The sequence below is a fragment of the Pelophylax lessonae genome (assembly GCF_965119305.1).
Source record: "Pelophylax lessonae genome assembly, chromosome: 2".
In the NCBI taxonomy this organism is placed as follows: Eukaryota; Metazoa; Chordata; class Amphibia; order Anura; family Ranidae; genus Pelophylax; species Pelophylax lessonae.
Genome location: NC_138769.1, coordinates 63,205,901 through 63,227,443, shown reverse-complemented (window position 1 = coordinate 63,227,443; position 21,543 = coordinate 63,205,901). Strand labels below are relative to the sequence as shown.

Here is a 21,543-nt window from a genome sequence, read left to right as displayed (position 1 = left end):
CGAGCGGCGCATGCGCTCTGAAGGTCCGGGGGGACCTTCAATTAACTTGCCGGGAGCTTGCCGGAAAAATCACTCCCGCGCGCATGCGCGGGAGTGACGTCATCGCGGCTCCGGCCAATCAGCGTGCTGGAGCCGTCTCTTCCGGCCAATCAGCGCGCCGGAGCCGCCGAACCCGGAAGAGACGACGAGGGATCATGGCAGCGCCCGCATCGATGTCCGGGGGTCCGTGTCGGGGCTTCGTTTTAAGGTAAGTTAAACATAATGGGCTAGTATGCGATGCATACTAGCTCATTATGCCTTTGTCTTGCAGGTTTTTTTTTTTTTAATTTTTTTTTTTATAGGGTTTACAACCGCTTTAAGAATATCTCTGTTCTTTGCTCCATTGAGCTTTCCCTCAACCCTGACCAGTCTCCCAGTCCCTGCTGCTGAAAAACACCCCACAGCATGTTGCTGCCACCATCTTCCCAGATAGCAAGCAATTGAGCTGCAAGTTTGAAAATGACTTGATAAATTATTGCTAGACGTGCCAGGCTTCACAAGTTTATTGCACAATTGTGGAAGTCCACATTGCATGACTCCAGATCAACTTTTCTTGCAAATATTTTGAAAGTCTGCAGCAAGTTATGATTCAGTTATGTTATGCAATAGTCATCCCACCACAGGGGTCACTGTGGCCAAATTGTCATGATGTAGACTTGCAGAGCTCTTTCTAGAGACTTGCATGCAAATTTACTACAAATTGGAAAAGTGTATAGACTGTGCTATAGACTTACAGGGCTCATGCTGTAGACTTGCCACGCAAATTACTACAAATTGGAAAAGTGTAAACTAGAACTTGTGCTTCAAGTGCTCTGCAAGTTTACAACTTGCCAGTGAAAATGTGCAGCAAATTAACAAGACCTACAGTTCAACTCTGCCACACATTTTTAGGCAAGTTATCCTTGCTATCTGGCATGCTTCACTGCTGGGATAGTATTTTGCAGGTGATGAGCGATGCCGGGTTTCCTCTGGACATTTAGAATTGAGGCCAAACAGTTCAATCTTGGTTTCAACAGACCAGAGAATCTTGTTCCCCACAGTCTGTGAGTCCTTCAAGTCCTTCACCAAGGGGACTTTCATGTGGGTTCCGTCAAGCCACTCTGCCATAAAGTCTAGATCAGTTGAGGGCTACAGTGTGGGTTGTCCTTCTGGAACTTTGTCCCATCTTCACACAGGATCCCTGTAGCTCAGTCAGAGTGACCATCGGGTTCTTGATCGCCTCCCTTACTAGGGCCCTTTCCCCCTCTGGACTCAATTTGCCTCGGCAACTAGCTCTTGGAAGATTTGTGGATGTGATTGGTTCCAAACTTCTTCCATTTGAGAATTATGGAGGCCCTGTGCTCCTGGAAACCTTTAGTGCAGCAGAAATGTTTGTAACCTTCCCCAGATCTGTGTCTTGCAATAATCCTGCCTCTGAGCTCTGCAGGCAGTTAATTTGGCTTCATGGCTTTTGCTCTGATACAGTATGCTTTGTCAGCTGCGAGATCTTTTATATGGAGTTGTGTGCCTTTCCAGATCACGTCTAATCAAATTTAACTAATTTACCACAAATGGACTCCTCTTAGGGTGTAGAAACATCTCAGCAACGATCAAGAGAAACGGGAGGCACCTGAGCTAAATTTGAAGTGTTGTTGCAAAGGGTTTGAATACTTATACAAATGTGATTTCTCAGTTTTTCCTTTTTCATAGATTTGCAAAGGGTCCAAATATCTGTTTTCACTTTGTCATTATGGAGTACTGAGTGTAGATTAATGATAAAAATAAATTAATTTAAAAAAACTGTAGTATCAGGCTCCAACATAACAAAATTGAAAGAAAGTGAATGGGGTCTGAATATTTTATGAATGTACAAGTAAGACTAAAAAATAAAAAGTTCTGGCAATTCATTTGATTATCACTATATGTAGATAAATTAATAAATAAATAAATTCAAATAGTTCATTAAAGTGTGTCTTTCTCATTCTTCCACTGAATTAATCAGATGTGTCAAGCAGATGTCACCAATTGAATACAAGTGTAACCACACCTCCACTAATCTGCATTCATCAGACAGTGAGCTGCCAATATCAGCAGCATACAGCATTTAAGGAAGTATCATGGTCTCCTTTTTCACACTCCAGCTCCGGTCCCCTTCAAGCATGTTTAGGCTTTCACACTTCTCTCTACCAGTGGGCAACAGTGACCCAAGTTACTGCCTGAGGAAAGTGCTCACCACACGGAGCCACAAAGTTCAATAATAGCATAGGATGTATTATAATTCACAAATGGTAAATCATATGAAGTAGAAACTATGTTAAAATTTTAGTATATTCAGCTAGGTAAAAGCAAACAAGTGTGACCAAACTTACAAGTATGGCCACCGTTCTGAACCAAAAGTGGCAGCGTGGCAGCGTGGCATCAGCACATAAGCTCTGCGTTTAATGCAAAGGCATGTCTTCAGGGGTCTCTCATGCTGACATACTGCATCGTCACCTTTAAGTTGTTTGTTACACCCCGCCTCTGTAATAGCACAGGAATAACACATAAATGCGTTGGGCGGAGCTTACGTGCTGCCGCAACCTCCTGGGTGGGGTATATTAGATTAAGGTTATGTTGTGGATGAGGTTGTATGGGAGTCTCTGTTCTTAGGGATTAGACATTCTGTATCTTTCAATGTTTTTTTTCTTTTTAATACGATCCAACCTGATGATTGGTTAAGCTGTAGCAATAAACATTGCATTTTAACATGTCTATGTATGAATCATTCTTTTATGAGATCATACACCTTAAAAATCCAACACATTTTTTTTTGTCCTATATTGTCTTCCAACAGGGTGAAAAAAGTTCAAGCAACACCATTTTCGGTGCACCTGTTAATGCATATTGTACTCACAACAGACAAAGAAGGCTTGAATTCACTTCAGTGAAGGACACTGTTCGAATTACCCCGGTAATCAAGAGTTCAACTAATGTTTGCATGTAGAATATATATATATATATATATATATATATATATTTATATTTTGACATGCTCTGCTGTTTCTAAGACTCCGGTAACTTAACTACTGCATAATATAGTAACACATATGCTGATTAACATAAAAAAAAAAAAAAATATATGGGTTAACATCAAAATCCCACTACACACCAAAAGGGTAAGTATGCAATTTTGAGTTTGGATTCCATATTGACAGGGTCACTTTAAACCCCAACTTTTTTGGTATAGTGTATGGAAGGCTTGGTGCTAAACTTTAAGTAGAACTAAAGGAAAACTTTTTTCTTTCATTTTGCATAGAGTAAGGGAGGGTTATAACCCCTGTCACATTTCCCCCCCCCCCCTCTTCACTTCCTAACCCATAGCCAAAATAGGCAGTGATAATAAATCCCTGCAAAGCAAGGGAATTCCTGGTTGTTACTAGGGTCAGCAGAAATTGTGTCCCCATTGGAAAATGTGCCCTCTATCAGGGTTCTGGGGATAACCCAAAATTTTAGATTTTGTTTCAATTCGGGTGATAATGGTAAACATGACAAATAGAGAGGGTGAATCTCACTGACGGGATACAGACAGCAATATAAACCTTGCAGGTGTTTTAATCCCTCTCCACTCTATTCAAAACTGAAAAAAGGTTTTAACATCTTCATGCCTAAGCCTCTTTCTGACATTTGTTGCCTACAAGTTAAAATCTATATTTTTTTGCTAGAAAATGACTTGGAACCCACAAATATTATATATAGTTTCTCTTTCATTCATTGCCAGAGCTCCTAAATCTTCTTAACTATTGGGTTGTACTGCCCCCTACAGGAGTAGAACACTAGGCAGGAAAAAGCTTGCCTACGCCTATGCGCAGTCCCAAGGGGTATGCACCCACTCTCAGCTATAGGCACTCAGTTTTTTTCTGCCTAGTCAGGAGTACGGACCTAGTTTCTTGCTGAGATCTCTGGTCCTGGTGATTTTTTCTTTAAAAATTGAATTTTTTCCTATCTTTGTTGTTTTGTTCCTGTGAGAATCTACTATCAATTGTCAGACTGGGCAACGGACTGGACAATCTAGATCCAGAGGGTCCCTCCAGTCTGTCCAGCGAGCACATGCAGACCACAGTTCCGCGGTAGGTCAGCCGCGACATAGCTCCACTGGACGGGGGCTGGCCTGCGAGTTAAACGTCTCGCTAGGATGCATACGACCTGGCCTCGGTCTGACTCGCAGTGTTTCTCCTGGCCCACAGCACCCACATTACGATGGAGCGGTGGTCTTTCTGGAGCAGTGCCCATCCTGTTCCTGGTATGGTAAGTAACTGTCACCCCTCTACTCCAGAAGGGTTTTGGGGTGGACGTGGGGTTCCCCTCCTCCCCCCAGCCCTTTTAAATTTCCGGTAGTCACTGTGGGTATTGATAGGAGGGTGGAGGCTCTGGCCCACCATATGTTCGCTCTGGATGGTTCAGCTCCTTTGATTTCTAGACTATCTGTATCAGCAGTGGTCCTTCAGCGTATTATCTGGCTGAATTACTGGTTTGTGGACCGGACTTCTAAGAAGGCCTTATGTGATCTCCTCCTTGTAGGGGATTGCCTGTTTGGAGCTTCCTTGGATGACATCGTTAAGGGTCTCACAGGGGGGGAGAGTACTCTTCTTCTGCAGGCTACCAAGGGCAAGGAGCCCCGTCATAGACGTGGGCCAATCTCCTAGAAAAAACGAGGTTTTTTTCATTACTCCACCGGAGGTTTCAAGAGGACCTGGTCTGGCAAGCCATGAGCGGGCTCTTCCAGACCTGTAGCCAAGGCTGCCTTTGCATGAAGGGACAACCTCATCCGTATTTGGGGTGGAAGGACGTTTTTGCTGGTTTACTGGATCCCTGGACCTCCCTGGTATAGGACACGTGGGTCCACAAAGTTATTTGGTCAGGCTACGAGATCTAGTTCGGTCTTATCCTCCGGAAAGGTTCTTCCCTTCCAACCTGCACTTGTCCCCGATCACTTACGGGGTTTCTTTGGGGTAGTGCAAGATTTGTTACTTCAAGGGGTGATTGTTCCAGTATGATTTTGAAACATTTTCAGGGGTTTTTACCCAAACCTCTTTACAGTCCCCAGGAAGGAAGGCAAGGTATGTCCAATTCTGGACCTCAAGGTGCTAAACTGCTTGTGTGAATACAGAAGTTCCACGTGTGGTCTATTCACATGGTAGTGGCGTCCCTATGTCAGGGGGATTTCTTCTCGCTTCTATCGACATTAAGGGTGCCTACCTGCACATTCTATAATGTGCCGGTCACCAACGCTTCCTCCAATTTTCCGTGGACGAGGAGCATTATCAGTTTGTAGCGTGGACCTTTGGTCTCACCTCAGCTCCTCGGGTCTTCACAAAAGTGTTTGCCCCGGTGCTGGCATTGTTTGAGACAGCAGGGGATCATAGTGCTGGGGTACCTGGATGATCTTCTTTGCAAGCGGAGTCTCCGACTGCTCTGATGAACAACTGGAGATTGCTCTGTGAACTCTGAGGGAGTTTGGCTGGATTCTGAACCTTCAGGAGTCTGCTTTGGTTCTGTCCACAAAATCTGGACTGTCTGGGTCTGACTCTGAACTCGGTCTCTGCCAGAGTGTTTCTTCCTCTGGAAAAACTCCAGACATTGCAGGTGGCTATTCAGCAGAAGGTCATCCGTCCGCGCTTGTATGTGGGTGCTGGTACTGGTGGTGTCCTCCCTCGAGGCATTCTGTTTGCGCAGTTCCACACAAGATCTCTGCTAAAGAGATTCTGGTGAAATGGGACATGGATATACGGTCTCTAGTGGTGGCTTTGTTCTCTGACCCAACAGGGAAAATCCTTTCTCCCTCTGTACTGGACAGTTGTCACCATGGATGCCAGCCTGTCCGGGTGGGGAGGTGTCCTCAGCACAGATGTGCTCAGGGGATCAAGACTGCTGATTATTGTTCTGGAACCCTAAACGATCAGCCTTTGTCTGGCTCATTAAACATTTCATCTTCAGGGGTGTCCGGTACAATTTCATTTGGACAATGCCACGGCCATGGTCTATGTCTATCACCAAGGGGGTACAAGTAGTGTAACCGGCATTCTAAGGTGGGCTGACGGATTTGTTCCAGTCCTCTCAAATTTCTGCCATGGCTCTGGTGCAGGATCAAAGAAGAAGGGATTTATTCCAGACTGATCTCACTGGTCTTGGTACATGGATCTGGTATGGCTGGTTGCTAATGCTCCTCTGGGACTTCCTCTCAGGGAGGATCTGCAGTCCCAAGGACCAATCTTCCATCCTGCTTTACAGACGCTGGCTTTTACGGCTGGGCTGTTGAATGCCAGGTGCTGAAGGATGGAGGTTTCTTATGCTGTCAGTGATTTTGTCTGTGATTGCTACGCTGTTGAAAGCTAGGAAATCTACTTCTAGGAAGATCTACCATCGTACATGGAAGACAGACATTGAGTGGTGTGAGTCTCTTTGGGTTCATCCTCGATCCTTCTCAGTGGATCAGTTCTTAACCTTCCTTCAAAGGGGGGTTGAACAGAAATTGGCCTTGAGTATCATCAAGGGCCAAGTATCAGTTTTGGCGGTCTTTTTCTAACGACCTTTGGCCTCACACTCCCTGGCGTGTACCTTTCTTCAGGGTGTCTGACATTTGGTTCATTCAGTGTGGGCTCTGTTGCCACCCTGAGATCTTAATGTGCTGCTTTCGGCTCTACAGAAGCCTCCCCTTGAAAATTTTCTGGAGGTTTCCTTGCTTGCCCTGCCCCAGAAGGTGGCTTTTTTTGGTGGCTATCACCTTGGCACACAGGGTGTCGGAATTGGCTGCGTTATCCTGTCATCACCCTATTTTGTGATTCACACCGAAAAGGTGGTGCTTCGCCCCTGTCCATCATTCCTTCCTAAGCTGGTCTCTGACTGACATTTGAATCAAGACATTGTGTTGCCTTCCCTGTGTCCCAGGCTGAACATCCGAAGGAAATTGCCTTGCATGCCTTGGAAGTGGTCCAGGCAATCAGGGAGTACCTGGCAGCTATGGAGTCTTTTAGGGAGTCGGACTATCTTTTTTTGCCTCACGGACGGACCTCACAATGGATTCCAGATGGATCAGACAGACAGGTGGTTCGGGCCTATTGCTTCAGGGGTCAGGTTCCTCCTTTCCCTGTTAAGGAGTACTCTACTAGGGTGCTTAGTGTCTCCTGGGCTTTCCGTCATCAAGCATCAGTGGCGCAGGTTTGCAAGGCGGCCACCTGGTCCTCGGTGCACACTTTTACAACATTTTTATAAAGTGGATGTGTTGGCATCTGCGAATGCTTCTTGTGGCTGCAAGGTTTTGCTGGCTGCTGTTTAGAAGACCTGGTCCTCTTTGAGGGTGTATTGTTTTTTTTAGGTGAGATACAGTTATTTATGGTTGAGCTCCATTATACCTGGTTGGCTATGGTTAGCCTTGGGAATTTTTGTTCTGCTTTTTTACCACCCCTCATGTTTAACACTGCTTTGGGACGTCCCAATGGTTAAGAAGAATCTGGAGCTGTGTCCGTCAATGAACGAAAGAGAAAATGGGATTTTTGAACCACTGTAAATTCCATTTCTCTGATGTTCATTAACGGACACAGCACCCACCGCTCTGTGGAGTTAGCTTTTTTCTGATACTGCTTGTAACAAAACTGAGTGCATATAGCATAGAGTGGGTGTATAACCCCTGGGACTGGCCATAGCGGTAATCAAGCTTTTTCCTGCCTAGTGTCCTACTCCTGTAGGGGGCAGAATAACCCGATGGTTAAGAAAAATCAGGAGCTGTGTCCGTCAATGAACATCAGAGAAATTAATTTTACGGTAAGTCAAAAATCCCATTATTTGAGTAAAGACCCTATAGAATAAAATAGCGATCATTGCCATATTATACGTCACACAGCTATTGTGCAGTGGTCTTTCAAACGCAATTTATTTGAAAAAAAATACACTTTCATGAATCAAAACAAAAAATTAATAAAATAACAAGAAAGTTAGCCAATTTTTTTTGTATAATGTGAAAGATGATGTTAGGCTGAGTAGATGCTTTAAAATTGCGCACATTTGTGAAATGGCGACAAACTACTCCATAGGCGAGGCTTTCAAAATTTTTACAGGTTACCTGTTTAGAGTTTCAGAGGAGGTCTTGTGCTAGAATTATTGCTTTTGCTCTAATGATCATGTGTGGTTTGAACACTGTTTACAGTTGTGGTCACAACTTACGTATGTGTTCGCTTCTGCGTGCAAGCACAAAGGGATGGGGCGCTTTCAATTGTTTTTTTTTCATATTTTCTTTATTTCTTTTAATTTTTTATTTTTACACTCCATGAAAAAAAAAAAAAATTCTGATCACTTTTATTGCTGTCAGAAGGAATGTAAACATCCTTTGTGACAGTAATAGGCAGTGACAGGTACTCTTTTTGGAGGAATCTGGAGTCAATAAGACTTTGTTCGGGTCTCTGACCTGGCGGACAATGCCAGCTGGTCGCTCAGGCCTCTCAGTGGGATGCCCCCTCCTACTGCTTAGGATAACAGCTGAGTGGCTTTTTAGCCACATCGGGTGTTATCCCAAGAAAGCAGCTGCAGGCATCACACCGGTACAACCCCTTCAAGACGAGGCCGCATATTCACGTACAGTCAGTTAACCTTAGCTTTGTTTTACTATAAGGCACATATAAAATACCCAGATAATCCGGGTCTGTGATCCTGAATACACCATTAAAGGTATTAAAGTGATTGTAAATGATCATCTTGTAAAACAACCCATTTAGTTTAAAATAGAAATGAAAGGCAAAACATTTTTGTATAGATATAAAAAGAAATTAAAAATACCTTGTTTCCTTTTCACCAGTGATGACATTCCCTCTGTTCTCAGCTGCATAAGAGCTGGGGGAGGAGAAGCAGCAGCACACTGAGCTCCCCAGTGAATGTCAAAGCAGCAGGGTCGTGTCAGGACAAGTCTGATCATTGGAGGAGACCACGCTGAGTTCCCTAGAAGAACTAGCCCACAGTGTGCTCTCCTGCTTAGGGTGGTCAGTTTTTGAGAGGAAAACAGGAACACCAGGGACTTCACATAAAAGGAAGCACTACAAAGAGAACAGGATACTTTCTCATACAAGTACATGATACAGCAGGCACAAATCAGGAATATAAAGTGTTGGGGTTACAAATGCCTTAACTTCAAGCAGTGTAAGGTCCTGAATTTGACCTGAAATAAGCCTCTTGCAGTCTCTGTTTAGCAGAGTTTGTAGGGGCCAGGAAAAAGAACTACAATCTAGTACAACCGATCATCTTATTTGCTGAAAAGAGGAATGCTGATAGGAAGAGAAATTAGAGTGACAGAAACATGAGTTCATTACTGTGCTGCTTCTCTTTTCACTGTCCAGTCACAGGCTGGGGGAAGGGCCAGGAAAACCTGAGCTCAGAGAAAGTGATTAGAATGACACTGACCATCAGACTGAGGACGTCTAGCAAGCACAGCAAGGGAAATCTTAGGAGTGAAGCTGAATGTTGCGATGGCAAATTGCATTTATTTTATTTGTTAATGTGCTTTTTATTTTATTCTTGGAATGTTTGCTGGCGTTCTGCTTTGATGTTTTTTTAGGGGCTGTCCCTGTTGCATGGATTTACCTTCACTTTCTCTCAGGACAAGTTGTAACTTTAAATCTCTTCAGCAGGAAAACAGACACAAAAAACCAAGCAGAAATTTTACCCAATCAGGGACCTCAGCTACTCAGTGGCGGCTGGTGCTCAAAATTTTTGGGGGGGCGCAAAAAGAAAAATGTAATAGGTATTGCTTCGCGCCAAAAAACGCAGTAAAAAATTGCGTGACTTTGAAGTCATGGTACAGGCATGGCATAGGTGATGGTACAGGAGATGGTATAGGCATGGCACAGATATGGTATAGGCATGGCACAGATATGGTATAGGCATGTCACAGGTCATGGTACAGGAGATGGTACATGCCCCCTTTAATGCAGAGATCAGCGTGCGTGCCCCCTTCAATGCAATGAACATTGTGCTGTGCCCCCTTCAATGCAATGAACACTGTGCTGTGCCCCCTTTCAATGCTGAGACCAGCGTGCGTACCCCCTTCAATGCAATGAACACTGTGCTGTGCCCCCTTCAATGCAATGAACACTGTGCTGTGACCCCTTCAATGCAATGAACACTGTGCTGTGACCCCTTCAATGCAATAAACACTGTGCTGTGACCCCTTCAATGCAATAAACACTGTGTGCTGTGACCCCTTCAATGCAATAAACACTGTGCTGTGACCCCTTCAATGCAATAAACACTGTGCTGTGACCCCTTCAATGCAATGAACACTGTGCTGTGACCCCTTCAATGCAATAAACACTGTGCTGTGCCCCCTTCAATGCAATAAACACTGTGCTGTGCCCCCTTCAATGCAATAAACACTGACCTGTGCCCCCTTCAATTCAACAAACACTGTGCTGTGACCCCTTCAATGCAACGAACAATGTGCTGTGCCCCCTTCAATGCAATAAACACTGTGCTGTGCCCCCTTCAATGCAATAAACACTGTGCTGTGCCCCCTTCAATGCAATAAACACTGTGCTGTGCCCCCTTCAATGCAATACACACTGTGCTGTGCCCCCCTTCAATGCAATAAACACTGTGCTGTGACCCCTTCAATGCAATGAACAGTGTGCTGTGACCCCTTCAATGCAATGAACACTGTGCTGTGACCCCTTCAATGCAATAAACACTGTGCTGTGACCCCTTCAATGCAATAACCACTGTGTGCTGTGACCCCTTCAATGCAATAAACACTGTGCTGTGACCCCTTCAATGCAATAAACACTGTGCTGTGACCCCTTCAATGCAATGAACACTGTGCTGTGACCCCTTCAATGCAATAAACACTGTGCTGTGCCCCCTTCAATGCAATAAACACTGTGCTGTGCCCCCTTCAATGCAATAAACACTGACCTGTGCCCCCTTCAATTCAACAAACACTGTGCTGTGACCCCTTCAATGCAACGAACAATGTGCTGTGCCCCCTTCAATGCAATAAACACTGTGCTGTGCCCCCTTCAATGCAATAAACACTGTGCTGTGCCCCCTTCAATGCAATAAACACTGTGCTGTGCCCCCTTCAATGCAATACACACTGTGCTGTGCCCCCCTTCAATGCAATAAACACTGTGCTGTGACCCCTTCAATGCAATGAACAGTGTGCTGTGACCCCTTCAATGCAATAAACACTGTGCTGTGCCCCCCTTCAATGCAATAAACACTGTGCTGTGACCCCTTCAATGCAATGAACAATGTGCTGTGACCCCTTCAATGCAATAAACACTGTGCCCCCTTCAATGCAATGAACACTGTGCTGTGCCCCCTTCAATGCAATGAACACTGTGCTGTGCCCCCACAATGCAGAGTTCAGCGTGCGTGCCCCCTTCAATGCAACTGTGTTGTGCCCCCTTCAATGCAACCATGCTGTGCCTCCTTCAATGCAATGAACAATGTGCTGTGCCCCCTTCAATGCAATAAACACTGTGCTGTGCCCCCTTCAATGCAATAAACACTGTGCTGTGCCCCCTTCAATGCAATAAACACTGTGCTGTGCCCCCTTCAATGCAATACACACTGTGCTGTGCCCCCCTTCAATGCAATAAACACTGTGCTGTGACCCCTTCAATGCAATGAACAGTGTGCTGTGACCCCTTCAATGCAATAAACACTGTGCTGTGCCCCCCTTCAATGCAATAAACACTGTGCTGTGACCCCTTCAATGCAATGAACAATGTGCTGTGACCCCTTCAATGCAATAAACACTGTGCCCCCTTCAATGCAATGAACACTGTGCTGTGCCCCCTTCAATGCAATGAACACTGTGCTGTGCCCCCACAATGCAGAGTTCAGCGTGCGTGCCCCCTTCAATGCAACTGTGTTGTGCCCCCTTCAATGCAACCATGCTGTGCCTCCTTCAATGCAATGAACAATGTGCTGTGCCCCCATCAATGCAGAGTTCAGCGTGCGTGCCCCTTTCAATGCAGAGCGCCACAGCATTGTCCCCAATCACTGCAGAGTGCCCACAGCATTGTACCCCAATGATTGCAGAGTGCCCACAGCATTGTACCCCAATGATTGCAGAGTGCCACAGAATTGTACCCCAATGATTGCAGAGTGCCCACAGCATTGTACCCCAATGATTGCAGAGTGCCCACAGCATTGTCCCCCAATGATTGCAGAGTGCCACAGCATTGTACCCCAATGATTGCAGAGTGCCACAGCATCGTACCCCAATGATTGCAGAGTGCCCACAGCATTGTACCCCAATGATTGCAGAGTGCCCACAGCATTGTACCCCAATGATTGCAGAGTGCCACAGCATTGTACCCCAATGATTGCAGAGTGCCCACAGCATTGTCCCCCAATGATTGCAGAGTGCCACAGCATCGTACCCCAATGATTGCAGAGTGCCCACAGCATTGTACCCCAATGATTGCAGAGTGCCACAGCATCGTACCCCAATGATTGCAGAGTGCCCACAGCATTGTACCCCAATGATTGCAGAGTGCCACAGTCAGCATTGTACCCCAATGATTGCAGAGTGCCCACAGCATTGTACCCCAATGATTGCAGAGTGCCCACAGCATTGTCCCCCAATGATTGCAGAGTGCCACAGCATTGTACCCCAATGATTGCAGAGTGCCACAGCATCGTACCCAAATGACTGCAGAGTGCCCACAGCATTGTACCCCAATGATTGCAGAGTGCCACAGCATTGTACCCCAATGATTGCAGAGTGCCCACAGCATTGTACCCCAATGATTGCAGAGTGCCACAGTCAGCATTGTACCCCAATGATTGCAGAGTGCCCACAGCATTGTACCCCAATGATTGCAGAGTGCCCACAGCATTGTACCCCAATGATTGCAGAGTGCCACAGTCAGCATTGTACCCCAATGATTGCAGAGTGCCACAGTCAGCATTGTCCCCAATGATTGCAGAGTGCCCACAGAATCGTACCCCAATGATTGCAGAGTGCCACAGTCAGCATTGTACCCCAATGATTGCAGAGTGCCACAGTCAGCATTGTCCCCCAATCAATGCAGAGTGCCACAGTCAGCATTGTACCCCAATGATTGCAGAGTGCCACAATCAGCATTGTCCCCCAATGATTGCAGAGTGCCACAGTCAGCATTGTCCCCCAATCAATGCAGAGACCAGCGTGCGTGCTCCCTTCAATCTACACTTACCTGGCGGCGGCGGGTTCTCCCCTCCTCGATCCATTCGTCCTCTTCTGCGGCGGCGGCGGCGGTCCTCCGAGCGGCGGTGACGGTGAGTGACGGACGCACGCACCGGCACCGCCCCCATTGTGACGTCACGATCCGATGTCCTGGATGATGATTCTTCCAGGCTGGAGACTGGACCAATCACAGCCAGGATATCAGGAAAGTGGGGGTGCCCAAGCGCAATGACATGCACTCAGGTTACGCCCCCAGAAGGCAGCCAATCGGCGCCCTTCTGGGTCGTAAACCCCACCCCCCCATAGCCACCACATAGGCCGGGGTAGCGGCGAACACAATTTTTTTTTTTTTCAAAACTTTCTTTGTTCATTTTGTAATTTTTTTTTTCAAAACTTTATTTGTTCGTTTTTTTTTTTTTTTTTCTTCTTGTTTTTTTTTTCTTTTCTTTAGGGGTAGGGGGGGGGGGGCGGCGCCCTGGCGCCCCCTATGCACGGGCCGCCACTGCTCACTGGCCACTACTTCCCTGCCACTATCACTGCTAGGCCGTGGCCTGTGCCAGTCGCCACAATGTGACAGTGCAGAATTATGTTTTTAATAGGGAATGCTCTGTGATTCCTATGATTTCACATGTTCTTGTTTTGACTAGATAGCTTTGCCCTATGCTATGTTGGATATCAATATATTTGTTTAGCCTTGTCCCACTTTTGATCAGATGCATTTTTCTAGTGTGCAGCTGCCTTGAAGACAAGAACTGAAGGTGAAAAGATGAGTGAGTATTACAATTTTCTGCCTTTTTTAGCTGAGGGATAACAGGTATTGGGTTTTTAACACAGTTTACTAGCATGGCTGCTGATAGAAATCATGGGGCCCCATACAGCCTTCCTGACAGGCCCCCCTCTGGCTGAAAGTGACCGAGGACATAGATTTATCAGTCCCTTTCTCCACAGCCTATGCTGCACAGATGAATAAATAGGAAGCACTCTGAGGCTTCCTGCTCATTCACAAGCTGAAGCATAGTGAACATAGTTTACTATGCGTCAGTGATAAATGAATACAGGAGTGATTGGTACCGATCGCTCCCTGTGTTCATTCAGGAATGTAAAGGGCCAGTAAATGACATCCACCTGTGTGCCCACAGCAGCTGCCGTCCAGAGAGGAGAGATGCTGGAAGCGCTGTGGGAGAAAGGGGCACACAGGGGGGCCCGGACAGCAGATGGAAGGGGTGCATGTGCTGGAACCAATCCCCTTGCAGTGCAGCCGGAGGAAGGGAGAGTAGGAGAAGCTGACAGCTTTGCACTGGGAGACAGAAGTGGATTGATCTCTGCAATAAGACAGTACAGCCGGCCCTCCTGCTCAACAGGTGCCTGGGCCCCCCTTTTGAACTGATGAGACCTGGACCCAGTACAGGAGGGCTGGCTGTACTGCCTTATCAGCGGCCCTGGTTACTAGCACTGGTTTCGTCATTCCTGTGGATTCTGTATCCTTTGTGTAGAAAGACTTCTGTATTATGCTGCTGTTAGGACATTTGCAGTGGGTATAGAAAAGAATCACTCCTCTTTAAAATAATTAGTTTGTTGATTTGCAGCCTGAAATGAAGACAGACACAGTTTTTGTTTTATCCAGCTGTATTTACTCAGTGCAATATATAACATCTAAGGCTCCATTCACACCTGGGCGTTTTTGAGCATTTTTCAGCTCCAAAAAAACGCTAAAAAAACCGTTCCAAAATGCCCAACAAGTAAAACCCCATTCATTTAAATGGCCCCTGTTCACATCTGAGAGTTTTAACACCTGAAGCAAAACGCCTGTAGCTGAAAAAAGTACATGAGCTTCTTTTTGGGCTGATTACCAGCGTTTTTGATAGATGTCAATGCCTGCCTCCAAAAACGCCTGAAAATCACGGTAAAAATTGCGGTAAAAAAGGCACGAAAACGCTACGCTCAAGTGTGAATGCAGCCTTAGTGACAGATATAACACCAACATTTCAAAAATAAATACATTAATTAATAAATAAAAAACAGAATCAATCGGAAAAAGGGTCACTCCCCCGTGTCAGTAGCTTGTTGAACCCCCTTTTGCTTTAATTACAGCCTTTAGTCTGTTGGAATATCGTTCTACTAACTTTGCACATCGAGACTTCAAAATTTGCACACTCTTATTTGCAGAACTGCTCAAGTTCAGTTAAATTTGATGGTAACTGTTTGTGGACTGCAGTCTTCAAGTCATTCAACAGATAAGGACTAGGCCTTGCAAGGACATTCACCTTTTTCTCCTTTGACCACTGTGTGGTCATTTTTGCTGTATGCTTTGGGTCATTGTCATGCTGGAAGGTAAACCTTCTTCCCATTGACAACTTTCTGGCGGAGGGCAGCAGATTTTCCTCAAGAATTTGATGGTATTTTGCCCCATTCATTTTTCTTCTTTCCTGACAAGTTCTCCAGTCCCTGATGCAGCGAAACACCCCAATAAAAGGATATTACCACCTCCATGCTTTACTGTAGGAATGGTGTTATTTGGATGTTGAGCTGTATTGGATTTCTGCCAGACATATCGTTTGGTGTTAAGACCAAATAATTACATTTTAGTCTCATCTGACTATAACACCTTTTCCCATGTAGCCTCAGAATCTTCTAGGTGCGTTTTGGCAAAGCTCAGTCGTGACTGCATGTGGCCTTTTTTTGAGGAGCGTCTTTTTTCTTGCAACGCTCCCATTCAAGCCACATTTGTGGAGAAGTTGTGATATTGTTGTCACATGCACGCAATGACCACTCTTTGTCATAAATTCCTGCAAATGCTTTGGAGTTGCTGTAGGCCTCTTGGTAGACTCTGACCAGTTTCCTCCTGGCTCCCTCATTCAGTTTGGAGTGATGTCCTAATCCAGGGAGGGTCTGTGGTGTACCAAATACCTTCCACTTTTTCTTAATAATAGACTTCACTGTGCTTCTGGCATTGATAAAGCATTTTAATTTTTTTTCTAACTATCTCCTGACTTGTGCCTATCCATAACTTTATATCGGAGATCTTTTGACAGTGCCTTGCCACCCATAGTTGATTGTTTGCTTCAGTTGCAGGGAAAACAGAGAGGCCTCTTCGCTGCTCCAGGGGAGAGGTGTAATCCTGAGAACAGGTGGGACTGGGTGCTACCCCCCGGCTCACATCCGTGAATACAACTTGGGAAATTAAATTGGCTGCATACCTCCGTCTGTCCAATATATTTATTGAAACATGTAAAACTGCCACCAAGACAAGGGCACAGACCAAGAAAAGGTTGATGTGTTTCACACTGATAACGTGCTTCTGCAAAACCTAGGGGAATACTGAATCCACTCTTCTTAAATAGGAGCCACCCCCATTGGCCCTTTAGCCATGCATGCGCTTTAACACATTGTTTTGATTTTTCTTATCCAATGTGGATTTGATTATATATTTTTTGCTTAACAAAGTGAATTTATTAGTATTGTTATTGTATATATGCTTATTCACTTTACATTGACACTCAAAATTATTTTGAATTTTCCCAAAAAAATTTTTTCGATTCCCCTTCGTTTTTCCTTTTTTTGTTTTTTTTCTTCCGATTTTGTCCTTCGAGGGTCATGAGTTTGGACTATGTTCATTCTCCTTTGTTTTTCCCAAAAAAAAATGTATTTTTTATTTTTTTCTCTTTTCTCCTGCTTTATCACTTGCATTATATGTGGTTTATTTAATTTTTTCATTGGTATTTCATATCATAAATATTTGTATTTGTGCTCATTTATGTTCATAGGGGATTCACTTTTGTATGTGAAATGCTTTTATGTGCTTATCAAGACATATGGGGAACTGATCAGGTCACCTAGCACCTGTGATAGGTGAGGGTGGCTCCTATTTAAGAAGTGTGGATTCAGTATTCCCCTACGTTTTGAAGAAGCACATTGTCAGTGTAAAAACACGTCAACCTTTCCATGGTCTGTGTCCTTGTCCAAGTGGCAGTTTTACACCTGTTTCAAAAAATCTATTGGACCGACGGAGGTGTTCAGCCAATTTATTTCCCCAATTGCTTTAGTTGCACTAACAGAGACTGAAATGCTCTAGGAAAGCTCTTTCAAAATGAACACAGCTGATCACAGTGAAAGTCAAATAGCTTTGTGTGCCATTGAGAAGGTGATTATCTACACCTGATTGAGTTTACAAGTTATTTTTAGGAGGGGGGGGTGATACTTTTTCCAACTCAGTGATTCTGGTTTTTATTTTTATTTATTTTTTTCTGACATGTTGGTGTTATCTTTCCCTTGGATGTTATATGTTGCACTGAGTAAATAGAGCTGGATGAAACAAAAACTGCGTGTCTTCATTTCAGGCTGCAAAGCAACACAATGTGATTGTTTTAAAGGAGGGTGATTATTTTCTATACCCACTGTATAAAGTGTGTGGAAGGAAGAAACAGCAGATTTAATAAAGTGCCATGTCAGTGCCGCTTGGTTGACTACAAAGTGCTTTTTATCACCCAACTTTCACCAAAACATTTCTTAGTTAGAATAGTAAGTGCTACCTGAGTTTTAAAATTCTGTCTACCTATTAATAAAAAAGTGAACTTTACAAAAAGGCATTTTATGGGTTTCCTTGCCCTTGGCTTGCCCATAGCTGTCAATATGGGATGCATGCTTGCTGCCTTTTGCAGTATAAGACAACCTAGTCTTAAAAATTGTATGTGGATGTAGTGAAGAGCATTTTATTATAATTTGTTTATGTTTGATCTTGTGATATATTTTGATGATATTTAAATTTTATTAAAATCATTTTTGTACATTTTCAAAAATACCTTTGTCAAAGCCACTTAAAATCTGTAAAAAAATTTAAACCGGATAGGAGATGCGGGACTTTATAGGTACATAGACATAATAATAAAGCAAGTAGATTCTTAAACACATTAATATTTATTTAATCCAACACAATTTGCCTAAAAACATTTGTACAACCTTAGTCAATCATCCATCAAGTATGGTAGTCTTTCATCACGCCTATAGTTCCGACATGTTTCGCCATTCCTGCTTCTTCAAGGAAAAGCATGATGAATTTGGTGATGCATAGATAAATATAAGATCAAGATCAGGCATTTTGCAATATGTCCAGATTTTTACATACTCATTAACATATAAACAAAAAAGAAGCTGCACACATAAATGTAGGCATCAGTTCCTAAATATGGCTATCTACCTCACAGATTGTACAGGGGTAGTGAAGCTGTAAATGGGTTCCAAAAGAAGGGAGTCTGTCCACGCGGGCCGTATGCACCACTGGATCGGGGGATCCACCCACAACCGATTCTCCCGCAGAGAGGGATACTTTGGAATGTTGGTGCTGTAAGCATTGTTAACCTGGTACTGTCTACATAATTTACCAGATTGTTTTAAAGTCTGTGGAAGTAACCTCTTTGAGTGACCTTAATTCTTAAGTTGGGGTCTATATTTTTATGGTTATTGTTTAGTTAAAAAGGCTACAATTATGTAGTGACTTGGCATGCAGGTTATGCTATAGCTCCTTTTTTGCTTTTAAATCTGCGCAAAACTGCACATGCGCATATCAGTGTATACAAACACTGACGGGCAGGGAGAAGCAATTATAACAGAAGAGACCAATCAAGTCTCTTCTGTCATAAAAGTCTTACTTGTGAGCGTTTTTTAAACTTTACTTGTGCCTTAAGGAGAACCCTGTATCCTCACCACAAAGAACATTAGGAGCAAAGGCAAGGTGAAGGATGTCAGCTTTGCAGCAGGCAATAACACCAAGGAGAGCAACGCTTTTAAGGCAACCACAAAGGCAATCCATATTGGAGTTTGGGACTGGGAGGAAAAGGACTCAATTCTGGTAGGCTTGTTAGGCAAGAGCAACAAAGCATCCATGATTGGTGTTTGCAGTGCTGCCACAATCTACCTAGAGCATGCAGAAGCAGAGCTGTGCTTTATGATTTAATTAATCTCCCCCTTATCTTCAACTTCATTGACCAATAGTCACCTTCAGTCACCAATGACCAATGCACTACTCTAGCCTACAGTGCTTAGTTTAGCAGCGACAAAGTCTTGCCTAATTGCTCTAGACCTCACCAGCAATGAGGTTAAAGTGATATGTGCAATAAATAGTTAATAAACAAAATCTATATACTAGTGAAGGGTAATGGTGGTGTTTCACAGTTATAAGAATACAATCTAATATAATATGATTAAAATGTGCTCATAAAAAATATATGCTAAATAAATAAATTGATGTGCAAAAAAGACTATGTGCCAATGAAAGAGATTAAAATGATAATGGTGATCACAAAATTGAAACAGTATAATAATCCGATAAAAGAGGTAGGTAGTCCATACAGTGATTAAACACAAAAAATAAAAAAATTGTGATAATCCACCAAAGAGTGCTGAACAGTCTTTAAACGTGCTATAAAAGTGAAGCAAAAATATCTTATTCAATTGGTGATATTCCGGGTGATCCGAGTGCTGGGTGATGGGTGAGAAAGACCAGTGCACCCCTCCGATTTCTCCCGTACTCACCAGAAATATGCACCCCTACAGGGGTAATGGGCCTCGATATAATATCCTCTTATCCAACAATTTCAATGTGTGGGGCTCTTGGGGGAGAAGGTATCTCCTAAACCTGGATAGTGGAGCCTCTCTTTCTTGACAATGTTACGAAGCCTACCGCATGTGGAAGTGTACCGCATTGGACAATGGCCAGCTTTTAGTGGCAGCTACACTCAGAAAAGGCTATCTGTCTACAACATGAAGGAACAGAAAAAGCATGATTTGGCACTTTCTACAACACTGAAGTGACAGATAATCTTCATTGCAGCAAGGAGGTAAACATGTGACAGATAGCCTTTTCTGAGAAAAAACTAAATTAATACCTGCGCTGGTAGATCAGCTAGAATATGTGAGTCAATAAATATATAAAGGATATATATAAAAATATATATAAAAAATATATAAAGTGCATAAATTATATTATATGCAGCAGCTGCAACACTAAGCAAGTCTTAGAAAAGTATTATAAACCAAAATTAAGCAGCGCTAGCATTAGTGATAGTGCACATCATGTGAAATGAATATTAAAATTCATGAGAACAATCTTAAACGTGAAAAAAATATTGTGAATAAAAGCAAAAAGTCCTTAATCGTGATCCAAATAAAGTGCTCAGGTGCTGAAAATTATTCAAGGTGCTCCAAAGTGATAGATGACCCCTCTCGGTTCCCCACTCACCAAATTGCCAGAATTTTTGAGCCTTGGATATATATTGCACATAAGCCCTCTTTGCCAGGATCTCAGAGATGTTTCTCCATATAGCCTTGGATAAGGGTAGGTAAAAGGTCCGCCTCCGTATCCACCAATAAAATATAAAAAGGCCGTACATGGTGACGTATGTTTGAACAATTTATTGTGCTTGACAAGTCAAAAACATACTTACAAACATGTATTAGTATAAGCGCATATATTGTATGCCACGTGTAAGCAGCGTTTGGCGTGCGTTCCACGACCAGGAAGTGCCTGACCGAAAGTGACGTTCCGTCTCGTCTGTATCCGGAAATTACGTCAACGCGTTTCCCCGTCCTCCACTGTGTTTTCAAAGACATCACTTCCTGTTTACGGACTCTATTTATATTGTTTCCATATCTCTCGTCATATCCGGATTTAACATTCTTATCTACTATATATTGCTCAAAACCTTTCGGACTTTGGCAATCTATATCAAATCTTATATTATAATCCCATTAGAAGGGAGAGATCTATTGATAAATACATTATTAATTATTTTTTTACGGTTATTACGTCCGAGCATCACTTCCTGTTTACAACCAACTTTATAACTTTATTAACTTAATGTTGATTTAGACTTAAATTGCTTTTTATCCAATTGGTAAAGGAGTACCCCACTATGCTTTTAATTCTTTCCCTTTATATAGTTTTTTTATAATACAGATTAGTTGTTACATATATCCTCTGTCTTATATATACATACATTTTCTATTAATAATACATTTTATTACCCCCCTTTTTTTATATATAATAATATCCCAAGCATAATGTGTTTATTTAATATTTAATATGTATTTATCCTAAACCTACATCATCTGCCAATAAATCTCTATATACAACTTTTTAAATATAAATTTTAAATATAAATATAGAATAATAATAATTTTAATACATATATATAGGAATCTCTCTCTATTAAAAGTATCCCATCTAACATTATTTATCGATTAATGAACTCCACTCCCTTAATAAAGTTATATTTTTATAATTTTATATATATATTTTATATATTTTTTATTATATTTTTTTATATTCCTAATTA

The 21,543-nt window shown here is 43.1% G+C and overlaps 1 pseudogene across 1 annotated transcript in view; it reads left to right on the top strand.

The window, feature by feature from the left end:
• LOC309547954 (uncharacterized protein C3orf38 homolog) overlaps positions 1-21,543 on the top strand; it is a 96,612-nt pseudogene that overhangs the window by 50,495 nt on the left and 24,574 nt on the right. Inside the window, exon 4 of the transcript XR_014226155.1 lies at positions 13,941-13,983. The product of XR_014226155.1 is annotated as an uncharacterized protein C3orf38 homolog (transcript). The remainder of the gene's footprint in view (positions 1-13,940; positions 13,984-21,543) is intronic.